Consider the following 15787-nt stretch of genomic DNA (forward strand, 5'->3'; position numbering starts at 1 on the left):
CCAGTGGTGCTCCTGGAAAGACTCCTGTTGATTTCAAAAGGCTTTGGAACATCTTGGATTTACAACTTTCCTCTTGTACCATACGGATTCACAGCAGATTGTTGCTCACAGAAAACTGTAGTTGCTGTTTCCCAGACGGTTGGTTCTCTTACCCTGTTTATTACCTCACATCATGGCACATTTGATTTAAGAATTCCCCAATGACCAATACATTTCACCATGAGGACAGCAGCTTTCGGGATAATCAGACAGTGAGAAATCAGTTAAGCACAATTCCCTAAGACCAATCCCTTAGGTATTCTCTGGAGTGCAGTACCATTCCCTAAGGGGAGCCCTCTCTTTGATAACTGACATAATTGCACAGTCCATAAATTGCAGGTGGGCTTGCTCATGATCATGTCAAAATGACCATCGTTCAATGAGGCTCTCCATGCACAATTTGGGAGCAATGGCTCTGTGAAGCACAGAGAAATCTGTCAGAGGCTTTACTAAATGTAGCGTCACTGATAACTCTGGCTTTTACAAATCTGTATGATACCTGCAGAATCCACAGCTGTGTGTGAAATTCTAGGAGACAGGTCAAGTGTTATGGGCTTCCTCATCTCTAGGGTCATAGAATAGTTACAGCACTATTGATTAGTGTGGAATCTAGTGGAAAGCGAAAGATGTCACAAGACAGATATGCTTAATAGTGTTTATTTGTCTTGTCTTTTAAGACTGCAAGCTCTTTGGGGCAGAGATCATCTTCTATTCTATGTTTGTAGAGTATTTAGCACAACAGAGACCCAGACTCACATGGGGCCTGTAGGTGCTACCAAAATCAAATAATAAATAATAGTAATACCACCTCAGACCATTGCTCCATCCAGCCCAATACCCTTCCTTCAGTAGTGGCCAATACCTGATGCTTCAGAGGAAGGTGGCTTATGTGGACTGTATGTTCAATGGGACAGGGACTATGCATTCTTCTGTGCTTGAAAAGTTCCTAGCAAATTCTGGGCACCACTGCAATCTAAACAAATAATAACAACAAACAACTGCGGACAGCTATACATAGGGATCAGGAGAAAAGTCTTTCTTTAGTCTTGCGACAGATCATTTATGCATGTGGCAGATCATCTGTGCATGAAGACTAATGTGCCTTGTGTTAGCATGCAGACCCCATGGAGGCACAGTGATGAATATAAATACCTAGACCTGTAGATGGCCAGGTTCATTGTAGATGGCCAGGTTAATGGTTCATTATCCAGCTCTGTTCTAAACTGGGCCATGTCACCTAACTTCCAGTGGCAGTGAAGACTGCCTATGTGATAAATGTAAAGTAATATTTCCTTTACTTTATCCTAAATTCCCTGGTGGTGACCAAGAAGGGTTGATCAATTTTCACTAGACCATTGAAAACCTTCAATACCTCACTCAAATCTATTCTATTCTGGTTCCCTCTGTGTCCATCAGCACAGCATCCAAGTGCCTAAATATTTCTCCTTTCCAAATTCAGCAATCATAGACATCCCCGTCTCTCCTCATTTCATCAATCTGCCTGAGACAACATTTTTAACAGAAGGTGCTTTGTGTTTTATCAGCTTAATGTCAAGTGACTGTTACCTTTGATAGCTAATGATGTGCAGTACATCCATTTAATCAACTTTCTGATAAATGGCTTGTCCATATAATTAGGATAATTGCCCAGGAACAGATTCAGGGGTATGTATTTGGCATGCATTTCAGGGGTGAAATTGCACCTCTGGTGCCATGTGCTGCCCAGATGTCCCTTTGGCTAGCTCTTTGATTATGGGTCAGTATGAAGAGTTGTTTGAAGGCCAGAAGAGGAGTCTGAGGAAAGATTTCATTCAGGATGGGGTCCCCACTGAATATGGGTAGTAATTGTTTAATGATAGCCCATATGGATTCCAGTCTGGGATAGTAGGTGCAGCTTCAGCTCAAGCAATAGATTCTGTGATGCGAAGTGTCTGAAGTCAACGTCACTTGGGCTGGAACTGTTCTGAACTGCAGCGAAGAAGCAATAAAAAAAGAAACAGTTTTTATTCTGACAGTCAAGCTTAAGTCTGCCCTTGTTGCAAATAAAAGGCAAACTTTAAACAGAAAAACAATCAAAGGGAAGGATTCAATATATCGCATAAGCTTGGCTGTCAGTGGAATAAAAGCATTAAAAAAAAAAATCAAAGCCCTAGTTCCTTTTTCAGGCTGGAGTAATTTCAGCACCAGCTATTTTAACTCAACGCAACTAACAGATTCAACTTAAAGTAGCCCTAAGGCACCGGAGTAGATTGGGTCCAACTCTGTCATAGAAATTAGAGTGGGGTGGGAAACTGCTTTCCCATCCAATGAAAATTGAGAGTGAGAGACAGATACACACCAAACCTGCCCCAGGATGCGAGAGATGCAGGTTCAAATTCCTGCTCTTGATCAGGTTATTCTGGGGTGGGACTCTCTGGTTTTCACCAGAAATTTCATCCTGGACCTGAGAACCTTTCCCAATGAAAGTTGAATCAAAACTGACCCTTTTCCTACCAAAATATTTGGTCTTGATGAATCAGCATTTTCTGATGGAAAAAACGCTCTGTCAACAAATCCCTGACCAGCTCTACTAATAATTATCTGGGGAAAGTTAATAAAATTGCATTCTCTGTGACTGTTGCCCCTTATCTTCATGAGTTATAACCAGCAAATCCAATCGCTCTCTATCAACAGCCCATTTTACAACTGCCAATATCCATATCTACACCTATGGATCTACATTGGTAATAGATTCAGGAAAGAGTTCTTATTCCCAGCTTCAATCCTTGCATGATGGTTGACTTCAGCCCCAAAAGTTAGCATGCACCTGTTTTGTGCGCATAAACAGACATCTGCACATGCAAACGAGGTAAAAAATTTTACCCAGACTGGTTGGAAATTGAGAAAAAATAAAGTACCCAAACTAGATTTGATGATAATTAATTTGATTAAACTTTCCTTTCTAAAGGGCATAAGATACTTGAGATAAAACTTAAAGTAACACCAGTGAACTATTGATGAGGCATGAGTTAGAGCTGAAATTAATTTTTAAAGCAGATATTATGCTTAAACTGTAATGCATTAGGTTTCACTTGCGGCGGTGCAGTCTAGTGGGCTGCAGAGGCAACCTGAAGCCAGGAAATCTCAGTTCTAATACTGACTGGCTGCGTTTGGCCTGGAGTAAGTCACTAAATTCTCGCTACCTCAGTCCTTGTGCTATTTTCAGTGATGACTGCGGCAGGTTTTAAGATAATTTAACCAACCGCAAGAAATCACTTTATGTCTTCACTGCAAGCGAAGGAGAGATTGGAGATGGGGTAGGCAGGGCCGGTGCTTCCACTAGGCGACCCTAGGCAGTCACCTAGGGCGGCAGGATTTGGGGGGCGGCATTTTGCTGTCCTCGGCGGCAATTCGATGGCGGGGGTCCTTCCGCTCCGCGTCTTCGGGGCACTTTGGCAGCGGGTCCTTCACTCACTTTGGGACCCGCCGCCTAAGTGCCCCGAAGACGTGGACCAGAAGGACCCCCGCCGCCGAATGCTTTGAGGACCAGCGTGGCCGCCTAGGGTGGCAAAAACCCTGGTGCCGCTCCTGGGAGTAGGTGTCCCTGTGCTAGCTCTAATCTAGGTAGCATGGGTAATAACAACAGTTTAGATGTGGTACCACGGGCTTAAACATGGGCTAGCAACCAATGTATGTACCCAGGCTCTCTGGAGGGCTTGTACTCTTGTTGCTAAGCCTGAGTGGAAGCCCATGCCACCACGTCTACACTGCTATTGATACCAATGCCAGTTAGATGAAAACTAGCCTGGGTAGGCACAGCTATGCTACAGTCACACCTTCACCTGCAGTGTCGACATACCCATAAAGAAAACAGCACTGATGCTGCTGTCATCTAGCCTGACTATATTCTCGGTCCGAGTCCCTGCAACTAGTTCCCGTCTACCTGTATATGAGAGTCTGTATGAATCAGCAGTCAACATAATGCTGCAGAGGGTTCTGGAGAATATGTACAATTTTACACTTTCTGCCGAATATTAACCCTTGAAAACAAGGTCACCATCCGTAGCTGAGATGGTAATGCCTCTCCGTCTACGGAGGATGTTCCAAGCACTAGCTAGTTCCTGCTTTAAAATCCTTTGAACATTAAATGCATTAGATAAAGCCTCATTGTCACATTTTTGCTTGAATCACAAAGAAAGGCTGAAACTATAAACACGTAATAGAGATCATTAAAATATTTGACTTAACATTTTGCCATGCAGTCTAAAACACAATTCAAGTAATTTCAGTTCAAATATATTTTAACTGTAAGCTGAATTTTTAGCCATGATTTTTAAATAACTACATAATACATGCATGTTCATAACTATGTATTAAATATGCCACTATCTATTACATAAATAATGAGACTTTTACTGTAGCAAAACTATAAAATATTGTAATTGGTCATTGCGTACTTACAAGAGACAGTAACAAACTGTGCTCATATTCAAAATGCCTCTGGTGAGAAGAGATCATTGGGAAAATGGCAAATTGGGGATGCATATAGTACATGTGTTGCTCTCTGACTTCCCTGTCATGTTTGCTCAGTTTATTAGCAAAAAACATATTTTTGCCGCACTCCTTACTTCAAATTGAATCTACTTCAGGAGACTCAGACACATAGTGTGTCTTGCTCTTTATAGATCACAATTTGGTACCAATCATTCTGAAGTAAGAACTCTCTGTCCATTACCAGGTCAGTGATGATAACGCCGTATGATGAGACCGGAACTCAGAACAGCATGTTACTATCATCTCAAGCTAAACCTATTCTGTTAGTTAACTCAGACTGGTGCAAACGTATTCAGTACAAAGATCCTTTTGGTGTAAAGTAAATCTCTGATGTGTTTGAATAAGGCATATGTAAGAAAGATGGAGTATAAAACAAACCTCAGTTGAGCCACCACTTAACCGATTATCTGCACCACCTTTCTTAGGGTTTTTAATTTCGATTGAATCACTAAATAAATCAATCAATCAATAAATAAATCTCAAGAGCTGAAATTAGTTTTATAGAGTTCATTAAATATCCTTAACAATAGCAATTAATACTATAGGATATAAGAAGGCAAAACCAGTATTAGACCATGATTTGGTACAAACCAGGAAGTTGGTCGATATAACCACTCAGGTCTTCAGAATCAAATCACACAATCACTTATATACAGTGAGGTGGCAAAATCTGCAGATGTTACAAAACTACTCAAGATAGTTAAGTCCCAGGCAGACTGCGAAGAGCTACAAAGGGATCTCACAAAACTGGGTGACTGGGCAACAAAATGGCAGATGAAATTTAATGTTGATAAATGTAAAGTAATGCACATTAGAAAACATAATCCCAACTATACATATAAAATGATGGGATCTACATTAGCTGTTACCACTCAAGAGATCTTGGAGTTATTGTGGATAGTTCTCTGAAAACATCCACTCAATATGCAGTGGCAGTCAAAAAAGCGAACAGAATGTTGGGAATCATTAAGAAAGGAATAGATAATAAGACAGAAAATATCATATTGCCTCTACATAAACCCATGGTACACCCACATCTTAAATACTGCGTGCAGATGCGGTTGCCCCATCTCAAAAAAGATATATTGGAATTGGAAAAGGTTCAGAAAAAGGCAACAAAAATTATTAGGGGTATGGAATGGCTGCCATATGAGGGGAGATTAATAAGACTGGGACTTTTCAGCTTGGAAGAGAGACGACTAAGGGAGGATATGAATATGATTGAGGTTTATAAAATCATGAATGGTGTGGAGAAAGTAAATAAGGAAGTGTTATTTACTCCTTCTCATAACACAAGAACTAGGGGTCACCAAATGAAATTAATAGGCAGCAGGTTTAAAAGAAACAAAAGGAAGTATTTTTTCACACAAAGCACAGTTAACCTGTGGAACTCCTTGCCAGAGGATGTCATGAAGGCCAAGACTATAACAGGGTTCAAAAAAGAACTAGATAAATTCATGGAGGATAAGTCCATCAATGGCTATTAGCCAGGATGGCCAGGGATGGTGTCCCTAGCTTCTGTTTGCCAGGGGATGGATCACTTGATGATTACCTGTTCTGTTCATTCCCTCTGGGGCACCTGGCATTGGCCACTGTTGGAAGACAGGATGCTGGGTTAGATGGACCTTTGGTCTGACCCAGTATGTTCATTCTTATGTTCTTACACTGCAGATTACCAGACGACTGCGGAGACTGACTTGGATGCTGAGCTGCTGCCAGTCAAGAAGATGCCTGAGATGGGCCTTGTGGTAGGAAGTGACCCAGTGAATGTATTATAAACTGATGCTTGAACCTTTAACCTTTAACTGGGAATTTTCCAGCTTCATAGGGCCCTAGGTCAGAACCCAATGGAGTAGGGTGGGCCTGGGTTCCCCTACCCTTCATCCCGCATTTGCCACTAGGTGTGGCTAATGGAGGATACAGCCATAGATTGACTGTTTGCTCTGCCCCGCCCAGGGGCTACAGATGGATTGTTGGCTTCACCCTGCCCAGAGGGTCAGAGCCCCCCAACTGCTATTGCCTGGCCTAGTCAGGAGGTTTGGGAGGCATAGACAGAGTTTTTACCGGGCCCTGAATCCCCCTAACTGCAATTGTTTGATACAACATGGAGTCCCAGTGACTGTGTATAGGGTGTACCAAGCCCGCACTGTGCCAATGGGGGCGGCCCTGCTCGACACGCAGGCACCTTTCATTTGAAGATCCCAAAGCACTTTACAAAGGTGGGAATTAGGTCAACTGAGACACAGAGAAGTCAAAATCCTGATCCAAATCTCAGTGAAGTCAGTGAGAATTTCCCTTTAAGGGCCAGGCCATCAGAGACTTGTTCAAGGTGCCGCATCAAGCCATGCTAGCAATTGAAAACTGAGCTCAGTTTTCAGACTCCCTGTCCTATGCTTCAATCATTAGCCCATTTTTCCTCCCATTGAAGGTAAATAGAAGGAAAGGTGAAACGAGAAGCGGTGATTCTGTAATTGTTATTCTAGAATAAGCCCCATTAACTATTATATATTTAAGAAAGATGATAGAAGAGAAAGGATATTACATGGGTAAGTGAACTATAAAGCTGACAATACACTGCACACCTTTAGGAGCTCTGATTATTAACCATTTACAAGAGTGTATGTGGTGCTGCGTTAAACCTAGGACAAGACACAAACCCTGTCCCCAGGAAACTGGCAATTGAATCTAGGGCAAGACTGTGATTTTTCTGAGGAAGAGAACTGAGAAGCACTGGGGAGGTGCAGTGCGCTGGGGAAGGATTGACTCTTATGTTTCCTCCCTGGTTCAAAATGCTACCCACTCCCCATTCCTACCTGCCCATCCTTGCTGGTGAGAGGGAGGGAGGCATAGTGGTCCCGTAACACCTGCTCTCCTCTGCATTCTACATACCCCCATGTATACAAAAATCCATAGTCACTGAATTCAGAAGCATTGACAGAGCTCAACATGTATCTGTAAGTGGGGAATCATCACTCAATGGTGGTGTTTCTAGTGGGGTCCCCCAGGGATCTGCTCTCAGTTCAGCGCTATCCCATATCATTATCGGCGATCTAGAAGAAAATAGAAAATCATTGCTGGTAAAGCTTGTAGATGAAACAAAAATGGATGGATGGGTAAATAGTAAGAACAGGTCAGTCACGTCGAGTGATATGGATCACTTGGTAAGCTGGGCACAATCAATGTGCATTTTAATACAGCCAAACGCAAAATACAAAAATATTTTTTTCAATCATATCTGTCAGCTCTAGTTGTAGATGAGACACTGGCAGGGCCGGCTCTAGGCACCAGCAAACCAAGCACGTGCTTGGGGAGGCGCATTTTCAAGGGCGGCATTCTGGCCGTCTTTTTTTTTTTTTCCCCTTCTTTTTTTGCTTTGGGTGGCTAAAGCCTAGAGCCAGCCCTGGCAGTAGCAGCGCATCGCCCTGGGGCCGCTGCGGTTTGTGCTGCGGGGGAGCAGCGCCCGCACCTTGTGGCTGGGCCGGGCAGGCTTCTAGCGGGGGACACTTGGGCTGGGGGCTGCCCCTCAGAGCACACAGAGCTGCCTGCAGATGCCGCAGGGTGGCCGCCCCCCCCAGCGCCACAGCCGGGGCTGGGTGAAGCGGCCTGAGCCGCCCAGGGACTCCGGCAGGGCGGCCAGAAGCAGCAATAGCAGCGGGGCACAGAGGGCGGGGCACTGCCGTGCGGGGCCCACGTCCCGCTCTCCAGGGCTCCACTCCCTCTAGGGCTACCCTGCCCCGGCTCCTCAGCCCCCTGCCGGGGCGGTCCCCCAGCTCTGCCCTCCTGGGTCCCAGCCGGTCCTGAAGGTGGGAGCCTTGGCTGGAGGGACTCTGGGCTGAGTCGCGGCCTGGGAGCCCCGCTGCTTACCCCAACCCTGCCAGTGCCGGACCGGCTGGAGGCAAGGGGGAAGCGGGCGGAGTCAGCACTGGTGGGGAGGAGCCCAGGGCTGGGGCGGCAGGGGGTGCAGGTGGGCGGGGAGAGAGAGCCCAAGGCTGGAGCGGCAGGGGGTGCGGGTGGGGTGGGGTGGCAGCAGGGGGTGCGGGTGGAGTGGAAGTGAGAGCCCAGCGGTGGGGTGAGGGGGCGGCCAAAATTTTTTTGCTTGGGGCGGCAAAAAAACTAGAGCCGGCCCTGGCCACTGGCCATTATCTGCCAGTGTGGTGATATGATAAAGAGGGCCACCATGGTTCTTGGCTCTATACACAGAGCAATAGAGAGTAGGAATAGGGAGGTGGTATTATATCTGCCTTCAGCAGGGGCAAGCCCACTGCTCAAATACTGTGTCCAGTCCAGGTGTCCACACAAGGTTGTTGAAAAGCTGGAAAAGGTTCAGAAAATCACTCCAAGAATGACTCAAGGCCTGGAAAACTTGCCTTACAGGGAGAAACTAAAAGAGCCAAACCTCCATCTCACCGAAGAGATGGTACTAAGATGAGTACGGGGATCACAGCCCAACCCTAGGTTTTAGATGTGACGCAATGAATGAGGGTGATGAACGGTAGGGAGGGGATGGGTGAGAATGGAATCGGGGTTATCACCATGAGGTGACTCAGCTTACGCGGGTGCACACTTCACGGGTTTAAGTAAGTTTTCGTTTAAACCATCATTAACTCATTTCCTGCGGGCCTGGCGGAAGAGTGCCTTGAGAGCTACAGATGAACAACGCTATATAGACCTGCTCCAAAGCCCCACTGAAGTCAATGGAAAGACTCCCGCTGACTTCAACGGACTTGGGATCAGGGCCCGGTAGCGCTAGCTAAAGGAGGGATCTGAACATGGAGAGTGCAGCTGTTTGCAGACCAGGATTTGGAGGGTATGAAGAGAGGCATGGAAACAGTTAGGGGAAGTGGACAAAGGGCACAATCCTGAAAGGGGATGAGCCTTTCCGAGTGCGGAGCATCCTCGCTGCCCTTTGACTTTAACAGGAATGCGGATGCTCACCACAATTGAATCAGTGCTGTCTTCACTGGTAGAGTGGAGTGGCGGGGTGATGGAATAAACAGCTGGGTCAGAGAAGTAGGCAGAGATTGTATTACCAAGACTGAGGAGTGATTAAAATGAAAGTGCCCTCCAGGGCCAGATTCCTGCTATTTCACTCAATTCCATTAGCAGCTCACTTTCACGATATTGAAGCAAACAGTTGCACGGAACGGTAGGGCTCCTGCCATGTGGGTTTGCTAGAGACAGGCTATAACATCTGCAGTAGCATCATGGGTAGCAATCAGCAAAATGGATGTTGTGGTTCCCCGGGAATTGCTCTCATTTCCCATCCTTGAGCAAGATTTGCAGCTCTGGCTGCCAGAGATCCCTCATCCATATGATCACCAACTGTTCTCATCTTAATAACCCGAATCTCTGTGTCTGAAAAGCAAATAGCATCCCAGAGCTTGTCATGTAATTGACAGCTACACCCTCTGAGACAAACAACTGCATGGCAGCAGTGTCCTGAAACTGTAATACTGTGGGCCACATTCCCCTTGCTTAGGAGTCATCTGCATGGGGGAATCGGGGGTGGGGGGGCAACCTGTAGGGTGCCAACTTGCCCCCAGCCCACAAAGGACCCAGTACCACACCTACAGTCTCTTTCCAGACACAGTTTTATTTGTTAAACTAAGCAAAAGGGCCACAAAAACAGCCCACCCCAGGCTACAATTCCCAGGGGATTTTCCCCTTTGCCTCTCTCGGACCCTCTTGCTTCATTGCTCTTTTAGCTGAGCACTGCCTACCAGGCTTTCTCCTTGGAGGCCCTTTTCCCTCAACAGATTCCCACTGCTCCCCCCTCCCAGGGGACCCAGTCGCCATCTCCCTATCCTGCTTCTGCCACTTCTTTACTGACAGCCTGGCTCTTCATAGCCCCACGTGCTGCTCTGCCTCGTAACTGGGAGCACCTCTTCTGGCACAGGGGATCTGGCCCTGCTTCATGTAAAGGGACCGGCCACCCTGTGACACACATGCGATGCCCTAATAATTCTTCCTTTACCGCCTCGCCTCCTACAGAAGAAGCCAGGGGCTCCATCCCGTTGGCAGGGCGTGTCTGCCCAGCGGCCCCTCCACTCTGCCCAGCAGTTCTCTTGGATCTATGGGCTGCATGGCTCCTGCGGGTGGCATGCTTTCAGGGGCTCCCCCTGCTGCGGCTGAAAACAGAACCCACCAGAAGGGGACAGTGCTGTTTCCACATGACTGGAGCAAGCAGTACAGATCGATATAGTCTCATACTGTATTAACGTGCACTGGGAGCCCCTCTGGGGTGGGAAGAGCATCCCAGCAGCTCCTGTAGAGCAGGGGAGCTGTGAAACTTTCACAGGGCTGTTGTAGTGACGGAACTTTTCCATTCCGTGGTGACAAGCTTCACTTCTAAGGCCTGATCCTGCACCTGTTGACTCCAATGGGAGCAAGATGGTGTCCCAATTGTAGACTTGGAAGCAAGCATGAGTCCCTGTATTTTTATTACTGGCGTTCAAATGCTACGTCCCAACATATCTGTATTCCACAGCCTAGAGCGCGTCACTGCTGTTACAAAATGGAAATTACAAAAAAAAAAAAAAAAAAAAAAAAAAATCAGACCTGTGCATTTACTCAGAATTATGATGTGTCAAGTCTTATAGGAAGATTAGATTGGGAAGGAAATTTTAAACTCATTCTTCTGACAGGTAGTCATACAAATAAGCCATTGAAAGTACAGTCTAAGGCATTATATTTAGCAAAAAACACATAGTGCTTTTATGCTTCTTCCCTTTATAATAAAACCAAACCATAAACAATAGAGCCAAAGGAAGAAAGACTAATTTCATCAGTGTAAAAGTGACATACATTTAATAATAAATAATGGCCTTTATCTATACAAATATGAAAAACCATTTTCAAAATCATTAGCTCTAATCACAAATGAATTTTGCAGTGTTTCTTGATATTTTGCACCTTTGTAATGAACGCGGATAAATTCGTGGGACTACATGTTAAATAAAGAGATAGAAAGGTCTAATTTGCTGCTTCATTAAACCAGCTTATTTCCGGGCATCTTGCATATTGCTTTGAATTTCGTATCTCTGAAAGGCGGAGACAATGGAACTAGTCGTCTCTAATGTAGTGTGGCACACAATTAGGGGCTCCAAAGGATGTGAATCTCTTTCCATCAGAGATACACACCGAGATTATTATTTTATTACCGAAGACTGTCAGCATTACATATCTCCAACAGCTATGGAGACACCTGACTTGCATGTTTAATTTTAGGCTAAGCCTTGCGAAAGCAGTAATTTGGAACTTCTTGTTTCATAACGTTATTCCTTACAAAGTGCAGCAGGTAGCCCTCGAAAGGGCATAGTGCACTTCTGAAACATCTGGGTGGGGCTCAACACCATTGATCATTGGCGAGCTGTTTGAAAATTGAAGCCAGTGGGACTTAAGCGTGTGTGCTGGGTCAGGGGCCTTAGTCTTTACAGGATCGGAGCTTAACATTATTAACGAGAGCGCTTTGTGTTTTTACTGCAACTTCATTTGTTCAAACCACAAATGCTTGTGGGGTGGGGTGGGGTGGGGGGATGCTAATCCTAAAGGGTCCTATCTTACAACCTGTACTTACACAAGAGTTCCTTAGGCACGCATGGCCCCTCAGCGGAAGGGTAGCAGAATTTTTACCAGGCTTGTAGATTCAAATCCTGCCCTGTACTGTGACCATGCAGAGGTTCTGCTGGTCTTAACGCGAGGGCAGAATTCATTCTGCTGTCCTTGAGAGTGGCTCCGTTGATATTCTGGACAATAGCAAAATGAAATGACAGAGATTTAGGGCCAGAGTCTGTCTTCAAATATACATGTACTGGGAGGTAGGAATTATATACACGCATCACAGAGTAGAATTTGGCCAGAGCCTTCAGTGTTCTACTCACCCAGGGAGCGTAATAGTTTTTGGCAGGTGAGTATATATATATATATTTTTCCCCATTATTATTCTCAAAGTAAAGGGCCTGATCCAACTTTTAATGGCGTCAAAGTGCGAGACTGAATTTTGTACCTGTACTGGTAACTTTTCATGACAGTTTTCCAAGGCTCTTTTCAAATACACCCGGGGCAGTAACTATTTTATATGACGTTTTCCCTATGGTGTTAATTTCCAGGTAAATGAATGGGATGGCAGAACCAGTCTCTTTAATGAGATACAGGGTAGCTCTACAAGGAACTTCTTATGCAAGATTCTTCATTACATGACCCTTCTGATAGGGAGAGAGGGTATGTCTACACTAGAAACACTTCAGCGGCACAGCAGCAGTGCTGTAGCACTTCCGTATAGACACCACAGTCACGGAAAGGGTACTTCCATTGCTATTGTTAATCCACCTCTTCAAGAGGTGGTAGTGAGGCTGATGGCAGAATTCTTCCGTCGACCTAGCGCAGTGTACACAGGGCTTAGGTGGGCTTAACTAAGGGCTTGTCTACATTACCCACTGGATCAATGGGCAGCGATTGATCCAGTGGGGTTGATTTATCATGTCTAGTCTAGACGCAATAAATTGACTGCCGAGCACTCTCCCGTCGACTCCGGTACTCCACCAGGGCGAGAGGCGCAGGCAGAGTCATCGGGAGAGCATCAGCCATCGACTTACCGCAGTGAAGACACCATGGTAAGTAGATCTAAGTACATTGACTTCAGCTACATTATTCACATAGCTGAAGTTGCGTAACTTAGATCGATCTCCCCCAGTGTAGACCAGACCTTGGTTTCCCAGGAATGTGCATTTTTCACACGCCTGAGCAACTTAGCTGGATCCACCAAACTTTCTGGTATAGGCCAGCCCTGAGCACAATTGAAATGCAAAGCTCTCTATTGACCCTTCCTTGCCATGATTCCTCAGGCTGGTCTATGATAGAAAATTAAGTTGACCCAGCTATGTCTCTCAGCGGTGAGAAATACTCACACCCCAAGAGACATAGTTAAGCTGACCTAAACCCCAGTGTAGACACTGCTGGGCTGACAGAAGAATTCTCCCGTCCATTTAGCTACTGCCTCTCAGAGACGTGGATTTATTGCGGTGACGGAAGCACTCCTAGAAAGTGTCTACAGTGATGCAGATGCAGTGTTGCGGCTGTAGCCTTTCTAATGTAGCCATAGTGTTAGTAAATGCCTTCCAAGTTCCTGAAAACCTCCCACCAGGGAAAATAAAGCAGGGATTTAAAGGAGATTTGCAAGGTTATCATCATACAGATGACTGAGTGTACTGGTGGGACACAAACCAACTCTGCCCTTTTGGGGATACATTCATTGAAATGCAAGTAAATGTGGTGGATCTGTGCACCATCAGATCTTGTATTCTGCCCTGGGATTTTCACTGGCATGTATGTAGCTAACTGAGGTTGCGTTATCAAATCTGCACATCTGCTATACGTGATTAGTGCTTAAGCTGCACCCATTTACATACAGAGGTGTCTGCTTAAGCTTGCTCATGGTTACCAGGTAAGTAGTTAACAGAGCGGGCTTCTTAGTTCTATCTTTTTCAGATAAAACAAGACAGACCAGTATAGTGGCCTGTATAGGAGATTAGATGAGATGATCTAATGGTCCCTTCTGGCCTTAAAAATCTATGAAGCTGAGAATAGTAACTGTGATCAGCTTTATCTGAAGCATAAACAGTCTTTGGCTATTTAAAACTGCAGAATCCAAACTGCTGTGCCAGCATATGGGAGACCAGGAGCTACAATATATTTTATAGCCACACAATGCAAAAATCCCTAGTACATTAGGCCTGAGAATTTAAACTCACAAGTCAGGACATTCAAAATGATGGTTCCCACAGCATCCATAACTCAGCCCCTTGCACATATGTAGCATGCTTTAGTGGAGATGTAGTGAAATTTATGCCTTACTATATATATGTAAAGGGCAGAGTTATGGGTGTTGGGGGAGCCATAACTTTCTATTTCCTGACTTTTGTGCACTGATTCTTTAAGAAATGGAAAGAAGATAAATAAAGGTCCATTTTGTACTATGGTGAATGTTCCTCTTTCTTCCCGTTTCCCTTTCCCTTCCCACATGCCCTCTGCTTCCTCACACACATTACACCAGTGCTTTATATGTACATGCACAGTAGTTACCATTGAACAAAACAAGCAACTCTCTTTTCTTTACTCATGTACATTGCCTGGCGCATGGAGGCCATATGGCACTACTGCAGTAAAAATACTTGGTCACACTTTATATTAAAGTTCCACTGCTAAATAATGTATAAAGGCTTAATGATCGATAGATGTTTTATTTAATTTTTAATCGAGTATTCGAGTCTCCAACAGGTTGCTTGTAACCTTGTTTTGTAATGAGCTGTAACACCTTCGACTTATGTACTTATGATCATCTATAACATATAACTACTCATGTCTGGAACATGCTTATAACTATTTATTTATTAACTCTTTATATATGGTAACTTTAATATAAAGTGTGAGTAGTGTGAAAAATCATTAGTAATCATATACCAATAGTTACCACACTGCAGCAGTGGAGATCCCACAATCATTATTATTTTAGGCACAGGGTAATTGTAGGTGAATGTTGATATTTTGCTGGTGACTACTGCAGGGTGTTGAAACGGATTTTTAACGGCCCACAGCTGGGCAGATTGTTACCGGTACCAGTGAAAATTTGGATTCAATTTGCTCAATGCACAGCAATTTATTTGAGAAAGAATCACACAAGCAGTAAAAGTTTATATAATACGTCTCCCTAATAAGCCTCAATTCCCCAAGCATAATCCCTCAGTAACTATGTTGCCCTTACACGGTATCCTGATTGGCAAACAAAGCAGGTATAGCTACCACTCCTGGATGGAGACTTTTTTTTCTTCTCCCCCCCCTCAAGTACTTGGTCTGTCAAATGTCCCCCGAAGCAGGGTCTTGGTTACCCCGAGGCCTTCTGGTTTAAAGGTCCTACAAAAAGTCCCTCGTAGCAGTGCCTTGGCTACCCTGAGACCCCCTGTCTTATAGCCTCACAGACCTCTTTAGATGTTAATTGGGGAACTAACTAATTAACTAACTCTGCTTAGAATGTATACCTTTTGTTTTCAAAGGAGTCACATGTCTCAGAAATACGCCCTGTGGGCATTTCATTACTGTTTTTTTTAATTAATATTTTAGAAGGGGGCTGCAAACAGACACAAACCAAAGATCAGGTGACATTTACCCTCCTATCAATTATTCACTTGAGCTCTTAGCGTGATGTCATCCAAAAGGACCT

The 15787-nt window shown here is 44.8% G+C and overlaps 1 long non-coding RNA gene across 2 annotated transcripts in view; it reads right to left on the bottom strand.

The window, feature by feature from the left end:
* Window positions 1-501: 501 nt before the first annotated feature.
* Window positions 502-15787, bottom strand: part of LOC135972531 (uncharacterized) — a 208238-nt gene continuing 192952 nt past the window's right edge. For both annotated transcript variants that reach the window (XR_010589016.1, XR_010589015.1), the window contains one exon: window positions 502-2007. This is a non-coding gene — a long non-coding RNA (uncharacterized LOC135972531). The remainder of the gene's footprint in view (window positions 2008-15787) is intronic.

Source organism: Chrysemys picta, chromosome 7 (assembly GCF_011386835.1).
Source record: "Chrysemys picta bellii isolate R12L10 chromosome 7, ASM1138683v2, whole genome shotgun sequence".
Lineage (NCBI taxonomy): Eukaryota > Metazoa > Chordata > Testudines > Emydidae > Chrysemys > Chrysemys picta.